We start from the raw sequence: 7956 nt of genomic DNA, 5'->3' as shown, positions 1-7956 counted from the left end.
CGAACTCCTGACCTCATGTGATCCGCCTACCTTGGCCTCCCAAAGTGCTGGGATTACAGGCGTGAGCCACTGTGCCCGGCCTGGCTCTGGTTTTTCAAGTTATGTCTCCTCCTAATGTATTCCACTACTGCCTTCTCCAGAACTGGCCTCCCTCTTCAAACCTGGGAATAAGCATCTCTGTGGTGTATTTTCAGTCTCTGGAACGCCTGGCAGCCATGGCTCTTCATCTCTCTCCAGCTAGAATATCAGGTCAGGTTTGAGGGCTGGAAATTCTGCTGGAGGAGAAGGAAACACAACAGGTGCATTCCTGCTGAGAACCAAAGCCTATGGTCTGTAGACAGCAGGCAGAGAGGTTCAGCTGGACCAGGTAGGAAGGCCCACGATAGGCCCAGGATGGTGGAATTGGTAGGAGCTGTAAACATAAAACTGTGTCCGGAGTGGGGATGGATTGGGGTGAGTCAGGGCTGAGGGAGAAAGAAGGGGAAAGGGAAAAAGGAGAAGAGTGCAAGATGATTAAGAGGTTGAGACTCTGGCTGGGTGCAACGGCTCATGCCTGTAATCCCAGCACTTTGGGAGGCTGAGGCAGACTTGAACCAGGAGTTCAAGACCAGCCTGGGCAACAGAGTGAGACCTCATTTCTACAAAGAACCAAAAAATTAGCCAGGTGTGGTGGCTCATGCCTGTAATCCCAGCTACATGGGAGGCAGAGGTAGGAGGGTTGCTTGAGCCTGGGAGTTCAAGGCTGCAATGAGCCATGATTGTACCACTGCACTCCAGCCTGGGCGACAGAGTGAGATCCTGTCTCAAAAAAAAAGTTCAGATACATCAGGACTATACCAAATTGTGCTGGGGAGACAGGGAAACTCCTGCCAAGCATGAATGGAATTCCATGGTGCAACATCTATAGGGAACTTGGAGAGAGGGGCTACCTCAAGCCCCACCTCTTTTCTCCTTGTGGAGCTCAGGACTATTACTTGGAGAAGGGTTCAGGATGTGGAATCGCCATCAGTTGTTCAGCACTTCATCTGAACAACTGAAGTACTCAGAGAACCTGGAAGTGGGGCAGGGGAGAGGGCAGTGCCTACTCAGCCAGGTCAAGTTCCTACAATTCTCCAGCATCACTGCACTTTTGGTGCAGAGCTAGATGCATCCATTCCCTCCTTGTGAAATATGCAGGCACATCCTCAAATGTCACTGACCCGTGAAATAATATGTGGGTGTGGGAAAAAGGCACTGCTGGAGATCAATTTAAGATCAGATCAAAATACTTTTAAGTTGGCTAGGCATGGTGGCTCACACCTTTAATCCCAGCATTTTGAGAGGCCGAGGTGGGCAGATCACCTGAGGTCGGGGTTCGAGACCAGGCTGACCAACATGGAGAAAACCCATCTCTTAAAAAAAAAAAAAACTTTTAAGTTACGGAAAAAATGCATGAAATTGACTGCCCTCAGTAAGTGGTAGAAGTTTAAAATGTAGCTGGGATCAAGCAGAGTAATAAACATTACTGGAGGCAAATAAACATAGTTAGAGTTTTATTGCTAATCTTCTGTACTCACTTTTTGCTTCTCCAAGCCCTAGCTAGAAAAAACAGATCTGGTGTTCCCTGACTCTGAACCACCCAAGTCAGCGTGGTTCAGTCCCCCAGCTTCGACAGAAGAACCACATCACTCAGCCCCGCAATGCCCCAAACCACAGAAAGAGAAATCAGGTTTTAGGCCCTGGTGATGGGACAGGTGGCCATGAGGCCTCCTGTGTAAACCTGGAACTTGGGAAGAAGCCTAGGAGCAACCTGGCTTCCACCCCAGCTCACAGGTGAAGGGCCAGTGGAACAGGAATGTGTTCTTTCTAGAGAAAGCCATGGGACTTCTTGCCCTTTCAGCAAAGGCTTTTGCGCATTCTACTGGAATGTCAGGTATCAAACCACTGTCATTGCTGCTCAGCTCTTGGTTGGCCTTCTGGTCCACCTAACGATGTTGGCCTCTGCAGGCTTCACCTTGCTTCCTATCTTGTTTTCCTCCCAACTTTCCATTACAAGAAACTTCCAACATAGAGAATATTACAAAATTACTTCTGTGTCTACCTGAATTCAACAGCTGCTGCTATGTTGTCCTGTTCTCTGAAATGCTCTCTACATGCTGTATTTCTGGCTAAACCATTTGGAAGTAATTTGCAGCTGTTGACACATCTCCCCAAATGTCACAGAATGACACTATAGGGCCGGGCACAGTGGCTCATCCCTGTAATCCCAGCACTCTGGGAGGCCAAGGTGGGCAACTCATGAGATCAGGAGATCGAGACCATCTTGGCCAACATGGTGAAACCCAATCTCTACTGAAAATACAAAAATTAGCCAGGGGTGGTGGCACACACCTGTAATTGTAATCTCAACTACTTGGGAGGCTAAGGCAGGAGAATCTCTTGAACCTGGGAGGTGGAGATTGCAGTGAGCTGAGATCACGCCACAGCACTCCAGGCTGGTGACAGCGCAAGACTTCATCTCAAAAGAAAAAAAAAAAAAATGAGACCATCACGCCACATAACCACAACTAAGAGCATTAACCGTAATTCTGTAATCTAATAGCCAGTCCACATTCAAATTTTCCCAGTGTTCCCAAAATGTCCAGTAAAGTTTTTTTTTTCAGGCTAGGATCAACAACCACAGTCTTTGCCTTTTAAAAGAAATTATGTGTATATGTATGTATGTATGTTTTAGGGATAGGGTCTTGCTATGTTGCCCAGTCTGGTCTCAAACTCCTGGGCTCAGCTCAAGCGATCCTCCTGCCTCAGCGGCCCAAAGTGCCTGAACTACAGATGTGAGCCACTATATGCCCAGTCTTTGCCCACACAGAAGAAACGGTGCCCTGTCTGCTTGTAGGCTGCCTCTTCTGGCTTTGCAACTACAGAGAGCATTATGGCCGCAAGCCTCTAATACCCTGTTATTTCTCCGGACCAGATTTCTTTCCCAATAGGCCTGTGACAAACCCCAATTTCCAGTGTCAAGAACTCCAGTAGACTGGTGGAGACCCATCTTCCTAAACCTGCAAGTTGTGGTAGAGGATGAGTGGTCCTTGTCCCTGCAGCTTTGTCTTCGGCGGCCCCTCTCCTGCTCTCATTCAGGCCATTCCAGGGTCTCATTGCTAGGACATCGCTTGCATGCATCTCCTCATAAACCCATAAAAGGAACTCTCTAGAAGTGAACACGTGGGATTCTGGTTTGCAGAGAAGATGCACATTTTTCTACCCAAACAGTTACTCCACTTCACTTTCCGCCAGCTCTGAAGACTTGCACCAATTCCACACGTCTGTAAATTTTTACTGTCAGGTGTTTCTGGCCATGTGGCTTTCAACTCTTATCCCTGTTTTTGCCCATTTTTTCTATTGGAAATTTTTTTTTTTTTTTTGAGACAGAATCTCGCTCTGTTGCCAGGCTGGAGTGCAGTGGCGCAATCTCAGCTCACTGCAACCTCTGCCTCCCAGGTTAAAGTGATTCCCCTGCCTCAGCCTCCCGAGTAGCTGGGACTACAGGCGGGCACCACCATGCCCGGCTAATTTTTTGTATTTTAATAGAGACAGGGTTTCACCATGTTGGCCAGGATGGTCTTGATCTCCTGACCTTGTGATCAGCCTGCTTCGGCCTCCCAAAGTGCTGGGATTACAGGTGTGAGCCACTGCGTCCGGCTGGAAAATTTTTTGTCTTATAGCATTGATTTGGGCAAGGCCTGTATCTATTTTGCAAACATTTCCCAAACTTGTTGCTTGTTTTATGGTGTGGTGGCCATGACAGTCACCTGGGCCCAGCTCACATGGGGTCACCTCTGGCTCCGCTGTTGACTTTTCTCATTCTTGCTGTTTGCATACCCTCTGCCACTCAAACTGGAGATTCCTGTTCCTTCTCCTCCTTACCCCCACAAGAGGCATGCGAACACAGGTCTTTAACATTTCCCTTCAGTGGCTTCAACACCCCCAAGAGCAGCCAGAGAACTTAAAAAAGAAACACAGCCCCTGTGAGAACCCCTTAGTGGAGTCCTCTGATCCTGGGATGAAGTGCAGAATCCCTGCGGCTCATGGAGTTCCCCATAGTTTGGCCCCATCTCTAGTCTCACCTGTGCCTCTTCCTCCCCCGCTTAGCCTCAAGCTTTTTCTGACATGCCACACTGTCTTGTGCCATGGGGCCTCTGCCACGTGGTTTCATGGCCTAAGTCACTCTCTACCTGGCTATGACCTCAGAATGGCCTCCCTGTCTCCACAGATCAGACTGGCTTGCTGTCATGTGCTCCTGGAGCACTCAGCTCCCCTTTTCTGCCATGTCTTGTTTAGTATTCGTGTCTCTCCAGCCCAACAGACTGTGCACTCCACGAGGGGGGAGCCCCAGTTCCTGTACAGAGCCTGGCATACAGGCAGTACCCGATACATACTTGTTGAATAGACCAGGATGCTTGTTGAAGCCCTGGAGACATTGGCTGGGTAGAGAAGCTCCAGGCAGAGTAGAAGGCACACACTGGAAGGATGGAGAGCTCACCTGACGTCCAGCCTTTGAGGACACAGCTGCGATTCCCAGCACCTGGGCTGTGGCAATGGACAGACACCCAGAGCAGCAGGGACTGAGGGACAGAAGGTCCAAGACAGTCCAGTGGAGACTGAGGGGAACAGATAGCCCAAGAGAGTCCAGCAGGGACTCAGGGACAGATGGACCAAGAGAGTTCAGCTGTGACCTGTGGCTTCTCCACTGACCAGGCCTCCTCACCTCCTCTGTGCTTAGGGCTTGGTTGGAACAAACTAAGTTCTTTTGGTGGCATTAAGCTGCCCCTGGCACACAGTCTATGGTGGCTGTGGTCATTCCGGTTCAGCCTGAGGACTGGAGGCTGTGCTAGGGTTTGTGTGCGTCTCAGTGCGGGATGTAAAGTGGGCGCCCAGTGGGACTTCTTTTCCCAGCAACAGTCACGACCTGGCTGATCCAGGCAAGATGCAGGGCGGAAGCTGGCCACACCCAGCCAGGACCAAGATGCGGATGAGAACAGCCCTAGTAGCCTTCACTGCTCATTACACACACATTGTAATTAATATATTAGCATAAGACACGCCCACCAGCAAGACACCATTTACAAATGCCGTGGCAGCACCATGACGTCCCCTTACAAGGCTTAAAAGGGAGGGTTCCTCCCTTCAGGGAACTGCCCACTCCTTTTCTAGAAAGCTTGTAAATAACCCATCCCTTCTTCTTTTTTTTGTGAGACAGAGTCTCCCTCTGTGGCCAGGATGGAGTGCAGTGGCACCATCTTGGCTCACTGCAACCTCCGCCTCCCAGGTTCAAGCGATTCTCCTGTCTCAGCCTCCCGAGTAGCTGGTATTACAGGTGTGCACCACCACACCTGGCTAATTTTTGTATTTTTAGTAGAGACAGGATTTTGCCATGTTAACCAGGATGGTCTTGATCTCCTGACCTTGTGATCCGCCTGCCTCAGCCTCCCAAAATGCTAGGATTACAGGAGTGAGCCACCGTGCCCCACCAACACACCCGTTCTTTAGCATATTGTATTAGTCTGGTCTCACTGACATAAAGAAATACTGAAGACTGGGTAATTTATAAAGAAAGAGGTTTAATTGGCTCATGGTTCTGCAGGCTGTACAGGAAGCATGGCAGAACGTGCTTCATGGCAGTAGGCAAAGCGGGGACCAGCACTTTACATGGTGGAAGCAGGAAGAAGAGAGCAGGGTTACACACTTTTAAGTGACCAGCTCTCAAGAACTCACTCACTATCAGAGGAGCATGAAGGGGGAAAGCCACCATTGTCATCCAACCACCTCCCACCAGCCCCACCTCCAGCACTGGGGATTACATTTCAGAATGAGATTTGGGTGGGGACAGAGATCCAAAACATATTGCATATAATTAAGGAGTAGCTACGAAGACAGCTAGCTAGCCATCCACCACAGCTGCCCTGCCCGTGGGTAGCCCTGCTCTGTCTAGGGAGCAGACATTTTCCTATACTTTGTTGCTCTGATAAATGTGCCTTAATTTCACTTTACTCTTGAATTCCTTCCTGTGCAAAGCCAAGAATCCTCCCAGGCTGAGCCCCAGTTGTGGAATTCACCTGCATCCGAGGTGTGGACAAAATCATTTCTGTTGAGAGTCTGAAGTCTTTAAAAACCAAGGTGGGGGCCTAGTTGGGAGGAGGGCTTAGAGAAGCCCAAATTGGTTGAGGAGAGAGTCTTTGCCATCCCACAGCTCACCCTCCTCCAGCCATAAGGGACTGCCCTGACATGGCCACAGCCTTGGTGATCTCCTTCCCCACATCCAGCCAGGGGAGAGTCTCAGAGAGCCCCAGCCTGCTCTCCATGCTGCAGCCAGAATTGTTTTCCTGCAACTCTCAGGACCAGGGAAACAGAGAAAGCTGTTTTCGGGGAACATCTGGCTTCTGCTCTTCTGACTCATTCTCTGCAGAGCAGCAAGAGTGAAGTACCTGTGTGTGGAGAAGGAACCTGGAACAGGTAGCTCACGCCCCTCCAGCTTCTTTGTCCTTCAAGCCTTCCTGGGATCAGGCAGAATGTTCTGGGTCTGCTTTTTGCCAGGGCAGAAACTTCTACCTATGACTGGGAGGGTCAGTTTCTCAGGACAGTTAGCAGGCACCTGTGGCTGCAGATGCAAAATCATGGTCCCTGATTGGCTTTCTTTTGATTTTGTTTATTTTTTCTTTTAGAAATGGGGGTCTCACTGTGTTGCCCAGGCTGGTGTTAAACTTCTGGCCTTGGGTGATTCTTGCACCTCAACCTCCCAAAGCCTGGGCTTACAAGTGAAAGCCACAGTGCCCAGCCCCTAATTGGCTTTATAAGTAATAAAAATAACTTCCAGCTGCCTGAATTCTGGTGTTTTGTACATGGAAACTGGTAATGCAAGTACGGAATGTGCCTCATAGAGCAGGGAGGAAGATACAGACCCTTGCTATTGCCATGCGTCCCCCAGGGTAAAGATTCCCGATGAAGTCATTCTCTTCCTGCCACTCCTCCTGAGAGGCTACAGTGGAAAGAGGGTCTGAATGTTCCTCCCCAGAATTTCCCAAGATACAGGTGTATTTGTCATGAATGTGAGGAGTGAGAACAAGGGCCTGCCCTGGCCCCGAGTCCATATTGCCCTCTCAGGCACTGCTTGCTGTGGCTGTTAGGCCTGGGTAAATATGTTGGGTTTTTCATTGTTTTTTTCTTTTTTGAGATGGAGTCTCACTCTGTCGCCCAGGCTGGAGTGCAGTGCTGTGATCTCGGCTCACTGCAACCTCCACCTCCTGGGTTCAAGCAATTCTCCTGCCTCAGCCTCCCGAGTAACTGGGATTACAGGTGCACGACACCATATCCGGCTAATTTTTTGTAGTTTCAGTGGAGATGGGAGTTTCACCATGTTGGTCAGGCTGGTCTTGAACTCCTGACCTCAGTTAATCAACTCACCTTGGCCTCCCAAAGTGTTGGGATTACAGGCATGAGCCACCACACCCAGCCAACAGGTAAATATGTTGAGTACATATTTCCAAAGTTTTGAACACAGAAGAGAGGTCTAAGATGGAATTTTTTTAAGTGGGGTGATTTACATGTAAGTAGCAATTGAAGACATGAGAGAGGGTAAACTCTCCTACAGGAAGATGTAGAATAAAGGAAGAAAGCCCAGGGCAGACACTGAGTAGAGGAGAAGGTAGCAAAGCAGATTGAGAGTGGTTGGTGGAAAATGACGGAAGGCGGTGTTATTGATATAAGGAAGTTGACTGTTTCAAGAAGAATGGGCAGCTCATGGTGTCAAATATCGCTGAGAGGTCAAGTAAAGGAAAACTAAAAAATGCCCACCAGTAGCTGGGCACCGTGGCAGACACCTGTAATCCTAGCAGTTTGGGAGGCCGAAGCGGGTGGATCACCTGAGCTCAGGAGTTTGAAACCAGCCTGAGCAACAGAGAAAGACTCTGTCTCTACCAAAAA

This window comes from Cebus imitator, unplaced genomic scaffold, assembly GCF_001604975.1.
Source record: "Cebus imitator isolate Cc_AM_T3 unplaced genomic scaffold, Cebus_imitator-1.0 Scaffold449, whole genome shotgun sequence".
In the NCBI taxonomy this organism is placed as follows: Eukaryota; Metazoa; Chordata; class Mammalia; order Primates; family Cebidae; genus Cebus; species Cebus imitator.
Note: the sequence above shows the minus strand (reverse complement) of the source record.